The sequence below is a fragment of the Suncus etruscus genome, chromosome 18 (assembly GCF_024139225.1).
Source record: "Suncus etruscus isolate mSunEtr1 chromosome 18, mSunEtr1.pri.cur, whole genome shotgun sequence".
NCBI classification, from domain to species: Eukaryota; Metazoa; Chordata; class Mammalia; order Eulipotyphla; family Soricidae; genus Suncus; species Suncus etruscus.
In genome coordinates, this window is record NC_064865.1 from 45,946,154 (window position 1) to 45,958,715 (window position 12,562).

At 39.4% G+C, this 12,562-nt stretch overlaps 1 non-coding gene across 1 annotated transcript; it reads right to left on the reverse strand.

The window, feature by feature from the left end:
- Positions 1 to 12,221: 12,221 nt before the first annotated feature.
- LOC125996754 (U6 spliceosomal RNA) lies at positions 12,222 to 12,328 on the reverse strand. Its single transcript, XR_007491435.1, has one exon. It is a non-coding gene; the product is annotated as a U6 spliceosomal RNA (small nuclear RNA).
- Between the last annotated feature and the right edge of the window lie 234 nt (positions 12,329 to 12,562).

Consider the following 12,562-nt stretch of genomic DNA (forward strand, 5'->3'; position numbering starts at 1 on the left):
AGAAAGAAAGAAAGAAAGAAAGAAAGAAAGAAAGAAAGAAAGAAAGAAAGAAAAAGAAAGAAAAAGACAAAATATAACAAGTACTACAAGTGGTACAACATAGATGATTCTTGAAAACAGTACTTTAATGAAATAATACAGTGATAAAGAACTAGCTATTGGGTCTGATATGCAATGTCCAGGATAGCAAATCTGTAGAAATGAAATATAAATTACTCATTGCCTAGCACCACAAAGAATGAAAATAAGGAAAAAATGACTGATGGCTGTGAAGTGTGGGGGATTTCTTTTTAGGGTAATAAAAAAATCAAAAATTGTGCTGATGACTATATAATTGTGAATAGCCTAATAATTATTGAGTTCCATGTTTTAATTTTTAAAATAATTTATGTAAATTTCAGGTATACAGCATTGGAACTCATGCTATTTTAAAAATAAAATTTATATTTCAAACAGAAAAAAAATGCCAGAACATACTTATCGTATTCGAAAATCAAAATTTCCTTACAAGAGATTATTGCAAGAATGGGGTCACTGGATAACTCTCCAACATACAAATGTTAGGATGAATCATTTCAACTTCCATTTTTCCTGATCAAAAATTAGCACATTAGGGCCCGGAGAGATAGCACAGCGGTGTTTGCCTTGCAAGCAGCCGATCCAGGACGAAAGGTGGTTGGTTTGAATTCTGGTGTCCCATATGGTCCCCCGTGCCTGCCAGGAGCTATTTCTGAGCAGACAGCCAGGAATCACCCCTGAGCACTGCCGGGTGTGGCCCAAAAACAAAAACAAAAACAAAAACAAAAAATTAGCACATTAGCAATGTCATGGGGTTCGATCTAAAACATGTTGTGTCAATGAAGACAGATGAGTTATTAGCATGCCACACTGCATCTGACCTTCTCACTACATGAACTAGACATTCGATGGTTTTAGTGCACTTTTTACTATTGTGCAAATTTGCCCTCATAAATCAGAAATTTGACTATAAATCAGAAAGTTGACCCAGAATCTCTTCAGCATTCATAGTAGTAACAGCCCATTTGTGCACAAATTGGTATACAAAAGATTAGGTCAACCCTCTTTAGAATGCAACTTAAATACAATTTCTTTGCCAAAGTCCCACATACAGTGAAATTTTTGTTTGTTTGTTTTTGGGCCACACCCATTTGACACTCAGGGGTTACTCCTGGCTATGAGCTCAGAAATCACCCCTGGCTTGGGGGAACCATATGGGATGCCGGGGGATCGAACCGCGGTCCATCCTACGCTAGCGCTTGTAAGGTAGACACCTTACCTCTAGCGCCACCTTCCCAGCCCCTCAGTGAAATTTTAAGACTGCAAGGAACTTCATAGATCAGGTTTCCTCTAGCCTTGTGTTACCCAGAAGGGTAGACAGGTTCAAGGATATTGTAGAGATCTTTTGGATTCTAACCTATACCATATAGTAACCATATCAAAATGCACTTATTTGCATTTAATTTTTAATTTTTTGGTACTTGGGGGCTATATCTAGGATGCTCAGGGCTTACTCCTGGTTCTGGACTCAGGAATTATTCCTGTGGATCATACTTGTGCTGGGGATGGAAACTAGATCCACCCACATGCAAGGCCAGGAGCCTACTCAGTATACTATAGTTTCAGCCTTTAACATTTAAATTTTACTCTAAAAGGTTGACAATATTTTTATAATTTTTCTTTAACATGTTGCACTCAAAGCACATCTCCCTATTACTTATAATGTCGCATATTTGGCTTGTACACCAGTGTGCTTCTCAGGCACAAATTGGGTAATGTATATATTTTGTACAAACTATGTGCAAAATGTAAGGAAAATAAACCTATGTCAAAATATAAATTTGTGGAGAAGTTCTCAACACCTAACCTATGGTCGTCCATCATCTCCTTATAAAAACCACATTTGAAAACCAAGTTTCACATCATAAATCAATTGCCTCAAGGAAGGAAGAAAGACTGTCTTGTCCGTTCATTCGAAAATGCTAGAAGCAGAGTTTACGACATCCAAACTTGAGATTCCCAATCAGGCTTACTTATATTCTGCTAGTTGCTTTGAAAAGCATCATTTTTGTAAAAATTATCATTTATTGTTATAATTTCCATTTAGAACATGTTCCCATTGTAATATTTGAGAAATTAAAAATTACAATTAAAAGTTCCATTTCTCACATTCATATTATACTAATCAAATATTTAAAATAACAAATTTAATATTACGTGTAATTTTTACTTTCTGTTATTATGTAGTAATTAAAAACAAGAAAACCCCAAGTGAAAGCTTTAGCTGAGAAAATCTTAGAGTAAATGGTTTTAAAAAATAGCCTATTGTTTTGGATGGGTAACATGTTATTTCTCATTAAAATTCATTTCTGTACAATTATGGAAAACTCTTGTAAATTCTCCCAAAGGAAGAAAACTTAGCCTCACAACCTTTAAAATTGGTCAAAATTAAACATACACATCCAAAGATGATGTATATATAAGATGTAAAAAGAAATAACATAATTTTTTAAGAGACCAATGTTTTGTCAGCCTGGCAATTTTCTTTTTTAAATTGTGGGGCAATTTTCTTTTCCAATTCCAAACAACTGTTTAGGTCTATAAAAAAAAGCTCTGGAGGGTCAGAGATTTACGTAGTTTTTCTATGCCGATAAGTCACTGAGTGTGGGACCTTGATTGAAAATTGGGGGAGACAGAACAAGGATAAGGGTCCTAAGCCCAGAGCAGCTGCTCTTCCCACTAGGCCTTCTAGTTGCTCAAGTTCAATGGCAACCGTTTTTTACTGGAATCTTCTCTAATTCTTTAAAGTATGTGGAAACACCCCCATTCCCTCCTGGTTCACAAAGACAATGCTCTCCTTTTTTAGCTTAGAAAAGCCCTAGATGAAGCTTTATATTGTTCTGTTTTCTTCTCAGAGCCCGAAATACCCAGCCTGGGCAGCAAATTCTTGCAGGGCCTGACTTCCTGTATGGTTCCCCAGCTCCCCAGAGACCCGGATCTCAAATAAATGTTTCTGTCAGGAGGCTGAGCGCCCAGCTGTGCAAATTGGTCACAGATGTAATTGCATTTGCCCTCTGCCCTGGAGAAAAACATGCCTGTGGCTAGGGGTTTAGGCATCTCAGAATGAAAGGCATTACTCCTAGCTCTGGCTAATAGCCGTGAAGGCCCAAATAGACTGCCACAGAGACAGGCCATAGCAATGCCAGATGTACAGAAAGGTTGTAACCAAATGCGCCTGGATAGCTAGTTACCAAACCAGGCCCTTTGCATTTGCCATTTGGGCGCAGCCAAGTACCAAGCTTTCACATTGGTTCTTTTTTATTTCCAGACATGACTCTATAATAACCCACACCCACCCCTATCCTTCAAATGCCAACAAGGCCTTCACAAACAGTTCCCATTCCAGACCAGGCATCAACTTCCTGTGCTGCAATGTTAGACTTCATGAAAATAAACATGGCAGCAGGCAGCTGAGCCCTACCCAGTACCTCTAGATCTGACCTTGGGGTTGATGTAAGCAAATGACAGTGAGTTTGTCTGGCTCAGAAATAGGACACCAAGAACTCAACAGGAGACCAGGAGGCTCGGTTATGCCTGGGTTGGAAAGGGAGAAACAAGCCCTGACCATCCTGGAAAATGTTCACCGGATATGCTGCCTTGGCAACCTCCAGCAAACCTTCTGACTTCACATTTTGTTCAGGAGATGGAAGGTTGGTTGCCGGAACTTTTGAGCATGGTCATGGAATTTTCAGACTTCTAATTGTTTCTGTCTCATTGGTGAACTGGCCAAACTACTTGTGAGCCTAGTAGTGGAATAGAACTAGACTTGCTTGCACAAGCCTCCTGTGAGGGGTCTTGGCTAAGAGTGTAGACCTTGGGGTTCAGCTGCCTGCCTGAGTTCACACTCTTGCATCGGTTCAGCTTGAGATTTTGGGCTCTCACCTCCTTGGATCCTCAATTTCTTCATTTGTAACATGATCATAATAAAAGGCCATCCTTCATCAGAGTTGCTAGGAAACTAAATAAGGTCATCTTTGTAGTCTGCTTTGAAGAGAAGCAGTCTATAGTGGGTAGGGTGGGGTGGGGGCAGGAAGGAGAAGGAGAAGTTAAGGGTGAGGGGAGAGGGACAGAAAAGAAGACTTTTGTTCAGTGCTTCAGATTTTTATTTCCAAGCACTTTGCTTTATGCCCTCAATTGTATGTCCACAGATTCCTTACAGCACCCCTAGGTACTGAGCACCATTATTAACTGAAAGGAAACACATTTAGCAAGATGGGATATTTTGCCTGGTCCCAGGGCTTACTCCTGGCTCGTAGGGGGTAAATTTAGATCTGGTTATTGCAAGACAAGCATATTCTCTCTTTCTCTGAACCAAATTCTCTCTCTGTACCTCGAAAAGACTTCTTCCACAGGTCCAGTGCTATGAAGAGTACGATTACTAAAGTGTAAAAACTTCAGGGTGACAAATTTGAATAAATCCTTTGTAATGCAATTTCCAACTTCCTAACAATTGTGAAAGTCCGAAAGGGTCGGTTAACTAATAAAAAGTTTGCCCAAAGGAATATTCAGTGAGAGATAGATACTCATGTGAGTCTTAGCATGTGATTCAGACTTGAGGAAGCTGTGGTTTTCAGTAACCAAAAGCAATGATTCCCATGTAGTTGTTTCTGTGTTTATGTTAGTTGATGAAATAAGAATAGGAAAACTTTCACTGTGCCTCTCACCCTAAAAATAAATACTAGGGGCCGGAGTGGTGGTATAAGCAGTAGGGCATCTGCCTTGCACACACTAACCTAGGGCAGACTGCAGTTCGATCCCCTAGTGTCCCATTTAGTTCCCCAAGCCAGGAGCAATTTCTGAGCGCATAGCCAGGAGTAACCCCTGAGCATCACCGGGTGTGTCTCCGCCCCCCCCCCCAAAGAATACTACTCCTTGATAGATGTTTGAAGTAATGAAGGAAGAGAAGAGCAATCAAGTTTTTTAAATCAGATATATTTCTATGGGGGAACAGAATGAAAATATATTTTCAAAGAGAATAAAAGGAGTAACTTGATTTTTTTTTTTTTTTTTGGTTTTTGGGCTACACCCAGCGTTGCTCAGGGGTTACTCCTGGCTGTCTGCTCAGAAATAGCTCCTGGCAGGCACGGGGGACCACATGGGACACCGGGATTCGAACCAACCACCTTTGGTCCTGGATTGGCTGCTTGCAAGGCAAACGCCACTGTGCTATCTCTCTGGGCCCAAATATTTTTGACCACTAAAAAAAAAAGAACTTTGTGTTTTTTTCTGCTTTAAATTTTATTTTGTTTTTCCTTCTCTTCCCTCTGTTGATATTGCTGCAATGACCAGGACTCATAATACACGAACACTTAAAAAGAACTTTGTGTATTTTTCTGCTTTAAATTTTATTTTATTTTATTTTTCCTTCTCTTCCTTCTGTTGATATTGCTGCAATGACCAGGACTCATAATACACGAACACTTGGTTGTGGTGTTTACATCAGACTTTAGTATTTGCAGACCTTACCAAAATGCTGGCTAATAGGGTCATACTTTTAGTGAGTGATGCCCTTGAGGTTAAACTTCCTGTCATGGTGCTCACTGGGTATCTCAGCCTCTAAGAATTTATATTTTTTTTAATACTGGGAATATACCATAGAGGGCCAAAAATGCAATGCAGGAAAGCTCTCTGCACTCTTATGTCATTGCAACACTATTCACAATAGCCAAAATCTGGAAATAACCCAAGTGTCCAAAAGAGATGAATGGATCAAGAAGCCAAGGCACAACAGAATGGAATATCTACACAGCTGGTAGGAAACATGAAGTCATGAAATTTGCTTCTATGTAAATGGACACACATAGAATGATCATACTCATTTGCAGTGCAGGATGTTAAAGAAATAGTATGAGAATAATACCCAAAGATATTACAAATGAGGGCCAGGAAAATTGGTTCATAGTAGGAGACTTGCCAAAAAGAAGGGGGCATGGAGTGTAATGAAGACAGAGAAGAGACCATTATGACAATGATCATTAGAAATGATAATTGGAAATGATCATTGGATCACTCTGAAAAAGAACTAGGTGTTGAAGGGAGGGAGATAAAGTGACATGCATGATACCCCTTCGGTATCAATATTGCAAATTACAATGCCTAAACAGAAAAATTAGAAAAGGTGGAAAAATAGAGAGAAGAATTGTCTGCCATAGAAACAGCCTGGTGGATGGGATGGCAGGAGGGAAACTTGGGATATTGGTAGCAAGAAAAGCACAGTGGTGAAGGGATGGGTGTTTTATTATTTATTTATTTATTTATTTATTTATTTATTTATTTATTTATTTATTTACTTACTTACTTATTTATTGGTTTTTCAGCCACACCTGTTTGATGCTCAGGGGTTACTCCTGGCTAGGCGCTCAGAAATTGCCCCTGGCTTGGGGGGACCATATGGGACGCCAGGGGAACGAACCGCGGTCCTTCCTTGGCTAGCACTTGCAAAGCAGACACCTTACCTCTGGCGCCACCTCACTGGCCCGGGATGTGTGTTTTAATAATAGATGTTTTAACATTTCTTGACTGAAACTCAAGCATCAACAACCTTTTAACTGTCTCCTTTGGTGATTCAGTGAAAAACAAATTTAAATAAAACAAAATAAAATAATTTAAAAAATTTATGTTTTTAAAATAATGATTAGCTAGATGATATCTAATCAGCTAAAACTGACAGTTCAATTTAATTAATTATTTGGTTTTTGGGCTACACCTGGTAGTGCTCAGGGTTTACTTCTGACTGTACTCAGAGATCACTTTACTCCTGGCAACATTTTGGGAATCATATGCAGTGTTGGGTATCAAACTCGAGTTGGCCACAGGCAAGACAAGTTTCCTACACAGTGTACTATCTCTCCAGCCCTTTGATTATTTTATTTTAATGCTTATTTGTTTAACATCAAAGATATGGCTCTGTGGTAAAGCACCTCTTTGTATGAGGGTGTAGGTTTATTCCCTAGCACTGAAAGCAAACAAAAATGTTCCATATTCCCAGCATTACACAAAGAAAAATAGTTTTCAATGAATATTCAGATATACTAGACACAAAATTTTATCCTTTATTACTTGTCGTTTATGATGAGAACTTTTAGATGTTAACCTAAAAATGCAAAAAATAACATAGTATGGCAAATTTACTATGATATGTGTGCAAAAATGACTAAAGATGACTGACATATTCTGTGATGTGTTTAATTATTCTATTCAACCATGTGTATGTAACATTGTGGATCAAACACAGGACCCCACACCTACAAGTCACACTCCACCACTGAACTTAATTGAGCCAACTTTTTATCATCCATGAAAATATAAAGAAATCAGTTTTGTGATCTAGATAGTTCCCTTGAGGAAGTGAATCCTAGTTGTGTCCTTGTGTTATTGACAACAATGTGTGTCCCCTAAAAGTCATGTATTGAATCCCTTGATCATATTTGGAGAAAGGGCTTTTAGAGAGGTAATTTACTGAAGAAGATCATAAGGATGGTGACTTAACCCTATATGGGTGTTTTTAAGAGGCACCAAAAGCCTCTCCATACTCCTAGGCTCCCTTAGTACACGCATTTGTATTACAATGTGGACATTGCAAGAAGACATGAAAGACATGAAGAAAGATCTCATAAAAACCACCCCAAGGGGCCGGGCGGTGGCGCTAGAGGTAAGGTGCCTGCCTTGCCTGCACTAGCCTTGGATGGACCGTGGTTCGATCCCCCAGTGTCCCATATGGTCCCCCAAGCCGGGAGCGACTTCTGAGCGCATAGCCAGGAGTAACCCCTGAGCGTCACGGGTGTGGCCCCCCAAAAACAAACAAACAAACAAAAAAAAAACCACCCCAAGAAAAGCACCTTGGAGGTGTTTTTTTGTCTCCAGAACTAGAAAGCCTATTGTTTATTCAACTCAGTCTATTGTTTTGATGTTTCAGCCCTAGCCAGCTGTATACCTGGTGACAGGGCCTTTACATGTATGTACACTTGGAAGGAAACAGTTATACTACCAGATGCAGAGAGTTATAGGTCACATCAGGTTATAAATAAGGCTTCAAACTAGAGTTTATCCAGCAGCAGGTGATGAGACAAATAGCAAATAAATCATCATAAGCCATAAGAAGTCATAAGAAAAAAATCATACAAGAACACTGAATCCTAAGGTTCTTGTAAAAATGCAGAGGAGGGTTGGGGAAACAATACTACAGCAGGTAGGGCACTTGTATGCAAACAGCCAACCTGGCTTCTATCCCCAGCACCTTATATAGTCCCCTGAACATGATGGGTATGACCTCCTTAAAAAAATCCCAAAATTAAATACTCATAAAAATTCTATGGATATGCAAGATGAAAAGACTAAGCAGACCCAGAGTAGTAATGACAGTGCCAGCAACAATAAGGAGAGCTGCTGGCCAGGGCAAACTTTATCTGCTAAGGACCAATGGTCTCAATTTCTCTACGTTTCATCTACAAATACAATTACCTTTATGGGGTCCCTTTATGACTTTGTGCCTGAGCATGCTTTGCTCCTCAATTAAGTTGAAAACTCATCAGAACAAGGATTTCCAATGGTATCTCTCCTTCTAACACCCGCTGAGAGCTGAGACCTTCTGTTTGTCTGCATTCTTCACTTTGTATTGCTGTGATTGTCATATTCCCTCTTCATGACTTCATCTGCTCCATACATTTTCCTGATTCCTGTAAGGCATTTTACATGGCTGTCTACCCAGCCTTCAAATTCCACCTCTAAGCCCTTCCTTCACCACATCCTCATCGTATCAGCACTGAATTGTCCAAATTGGTGTATGAATTCTACATAACTTAAGAAATTTGAGTATATAGAAAATGTCCACCCTATGCAAAACACAACCAAGAAATGAATTTAAGTACCCAATAATGATTATGATGATTACAGTTTTCATATTAGGTAATCAATGTAAAATATTTTTGTTTTATTTGTTTTCATGTAAAAAATGGGAAAGGGTTGAATAAAAATCATGGCGGCATGAAAGAAATGACATGAAGGTTGGAGAGTTTCTATAGGCATGATTCCTGGTTAAGGGAAGTTTGGCATGACTGAAGATGGAGTAAGAGTTCGTGGTAGAACATATGGTTCACATGTGTAAGGCTCTCAGGCTGACCCCTAGCACTGAGAAAGAAATCTTTTCTTTACAATGCCCCAAGTGTGAAGACTTGAGTTCAATTCCTAGGGCTGCCCACGTGCACTGAGGTTGGTCCTGATGGCTTCTCTGCTACCTAGGGTCCTTGGTTGTGTGATCTTAGTCAATAAAGGATAGGTGAGTGACTTTAGGAGAACAGTGTGTGAGCTCCACAGCGACCCTAGAGAGTTCTACAGCAACAAAATGCAGCATAATGACATGATGCACATCCAGTGTGCAAATTCCACAGCCATCAGCCAGAGGAGCAGCCCACAGGAAGCAGCACAGCCAAGAGTTCAAGCCCCAATGTTTGCACAAACAGCAACAAAGGAAGTGGAAATCATAAAATTAAGAAATTAAGCAAGGGGCTGGAACTCAGTGGTAGAACTTGTGCAAGGCCTGGGTGGTATCCCCAGCACTGCTACAGTAGTAGTAGTAGTAGTAGTAGTAGTAGTAGTAGTAGTAGGAGGAGGAGGAGGAGGAGGAGGAGGAGGAGGAAGAGGAATCACCGTCATCATCGTTGTCATAGTCATATCATAGTCGTAGTTGTCATGGTCGTTGTCAGAGTAGCAGCAGCAGTAGTACTAATAGTAATATATTTAAATAAATGTATAGAAATACATATTTTCAGGGCCTCTTAGCAGCACTCAGGGCTTTCAGAGACCAATCCTGGCAACTTTTAGCCAACTAGGCAGGACTTGAGGGAAACAAGAAACAAGAGGCTTGGGGGAACCATTTGGTGCTGGGGATTGAACTGGAGTTGGTTAGAGACAAGTCATGAGCCTTAATCCCTATACAATCGACCCTTTTATAATTTTATAATTGTTTTGGGGTTGGGGGCCACACCCAGAAGTTCTCAGGGGTTATTCCTGGTTCTGCACTCAAAAATTGCTCCTGGAAGACTTGGGGATTATATGGGATGCCAGGAATCAAACCTGGGTCAGCCACATGCAAGGCAAATCCACGGTGCTAAGACTCCGGCCCCACCTTGTATAAATATATATAAAAGAAATGTGGAGTTGCTATAAGGATTAAGAGAAAGTCTATCAGGAATAGAAGAAATTCTAGCTAAATGAATAAAGTTTTGCATTTTTATATTCAAGAGGAAATTAACAGCAAGGCTTGAACTAATATTTGAACATTTTATTTTACTAATCTCTTCAAAGTACAATTGAAACTACTAGAAATTTAGTGCAACACAAATAGAAAAAATATTGGAATGAGGACCAGAAGAAGTCAGACTGAGAAGAAATCTCAGAATCAAAAGACTCACACAAGGATGAGTTCTCTTTTTGCCTCATAAAGATGTCAGCAACTTTTTTTATTTGTAGTTTTTGGGTCACACCTGGCAGTGCTCAGGGGTTTTTCCTGGCTCCATGCTCAGAAATTTCTCTTGGCAGGCATGGGGGACCATACCGATGACCTTCTGCATGAAAGGTAAATGGCTTACCTCCATGCTATCTCTCCGGCCCCATAGATGTCAGCAACTTTGAAAATACAACAGAGAAAGATAAATGAGGACAGAACAAAGCTAGAGGGGTAGGAAAACAGAAACCTTCAGATACTTGCTCAGTTCTAGCCAAACATGGCAGAAAAGTCAATGGCCAACCACAGCAACAAAGACCAATAGAACCCTAGGCTTCCACTCTCACTCTCTCCATAAACATGCAAATGGAATCAGAAAAAGCATGGAGGTTGAACTTTCATCCTCAGGGGTTATCATGAGCCCTTTACCCTCTGCTCACTGTATCCATGGAGCTGAGCCTCCAGCCTAGTCAGTGGCAAAGAAATGGTTCTTCCTGCCTCACTGGGAAGGTATCAGAGGAGTAATAGTGGAGAATTATCATGTTCAGCACCACCTAGAGGTAATGAAATCATGAAACCCTCTCATTCCTGTATTATAAATCTGTAATTTTATTTTATTTATTTATTTGTTTTTGTTTGGAGACCACACTTGATGACGCTCAGGGATTACTCCTGGCTATGCGCTCAGAAATTGCTCCTGGCTTGGGGAACATATGGAACACCAGGGATCGAACCCAGGTCCATCCAGGGTCAGCCACATGTAAGGCAAATGCTCTACTACTACGTTAACACTTGGGCCCCCAAAATCTGTAATTTTAAAACTAAAAGGTGAACAAACTTCCAAAGCATTTCATTGGAGAATTCTATAGTTACAGAATGAACCCTAAATTCAGTATAGTCACTTCCAGAAAATAGAAGATGAGTGGTGCCTTCCAATTTATTTTAATGTTTCTGCAAGTATTACCTGAAGTCAAAAATTACAGATAAACATTCCTCATGAATATAGATGTCCAAACACTTGACAAAATATTAGCAGGTAGAATTTAATCGTATTTTTTTAAAGTTACAATAAAAAAAAAGAGTTGAAGTAAGTACAGTTTGTTCTAAGGATACAAAGTTGATTCAATATTCAAAAAGCAGTTGTGCTCTACCATATTCATATTCATAGCAAGCTTGTGAATAAAAACACATGATTATGTCAATCAAAGAAGAAAAATTTAACAAGAGTCACACATTTGGGATAAAAATACTCTGGAAAATAGGAAACTTCCTCTATTTGACTTTTAAAAATCTACTAAAAGGTATAGCTTATTCTACTAAAGACAGTTTTATTCTTTTACTAATATTTGAGGCAAGGAAAGGGTACCCGTTCTTGCTATTTATATTTGCCAAATCTAAACAGTGTTATAAGGTAAGCAAGAACAAAAATAAAGACTGACGATACTTTGGTGTGAATCTAGCCTTGTATACTGAACACAAAATCCCTGAGTAAAAAGTAAAGAAGGGACCAGAAGGATGACATAGCTGGTAGGGCCCTTTCCTTCCAAGCATTAGACTTGGGTTTAATTCCCCATATCTCATATTGTCCCCTGCACACCGTTAGGACTAATTCCTGAGTGCAGAGCCAAGAGTAACCTCTAAGTATCTCTGAGTAAGGCCTACCAACCAAAAAATATAATAATAAAAATATTTTTCTTTTTTTTTTAATATAGAGCACTTCAGGAATTTGCATGTCATCCTTGCACAGCGTCCATGCTAATCTTCTCTGTATTGTTCCAATTTTAGTATATGTGCTGCCAAAGTGAGCACTAAAAATTTTTTAAATAAAGGAATAACTGGAGAAACAGACAACGTCTCTCTTCTTTCTTTTTTTGGTAGTTGTCACCAAATTTTTTTTTCTCCCTTTTTTCTTATCCTTTTTATCTCCAATGATGGTGGAATGGATGCTCAATCTACAACAAGCTGTAAAGTGGAGACCAGTTGCACTAGCATTCCTGGGAGGTAAAGGAGGGAGATATGGGATGCATACTGGGAGCAGGGGCA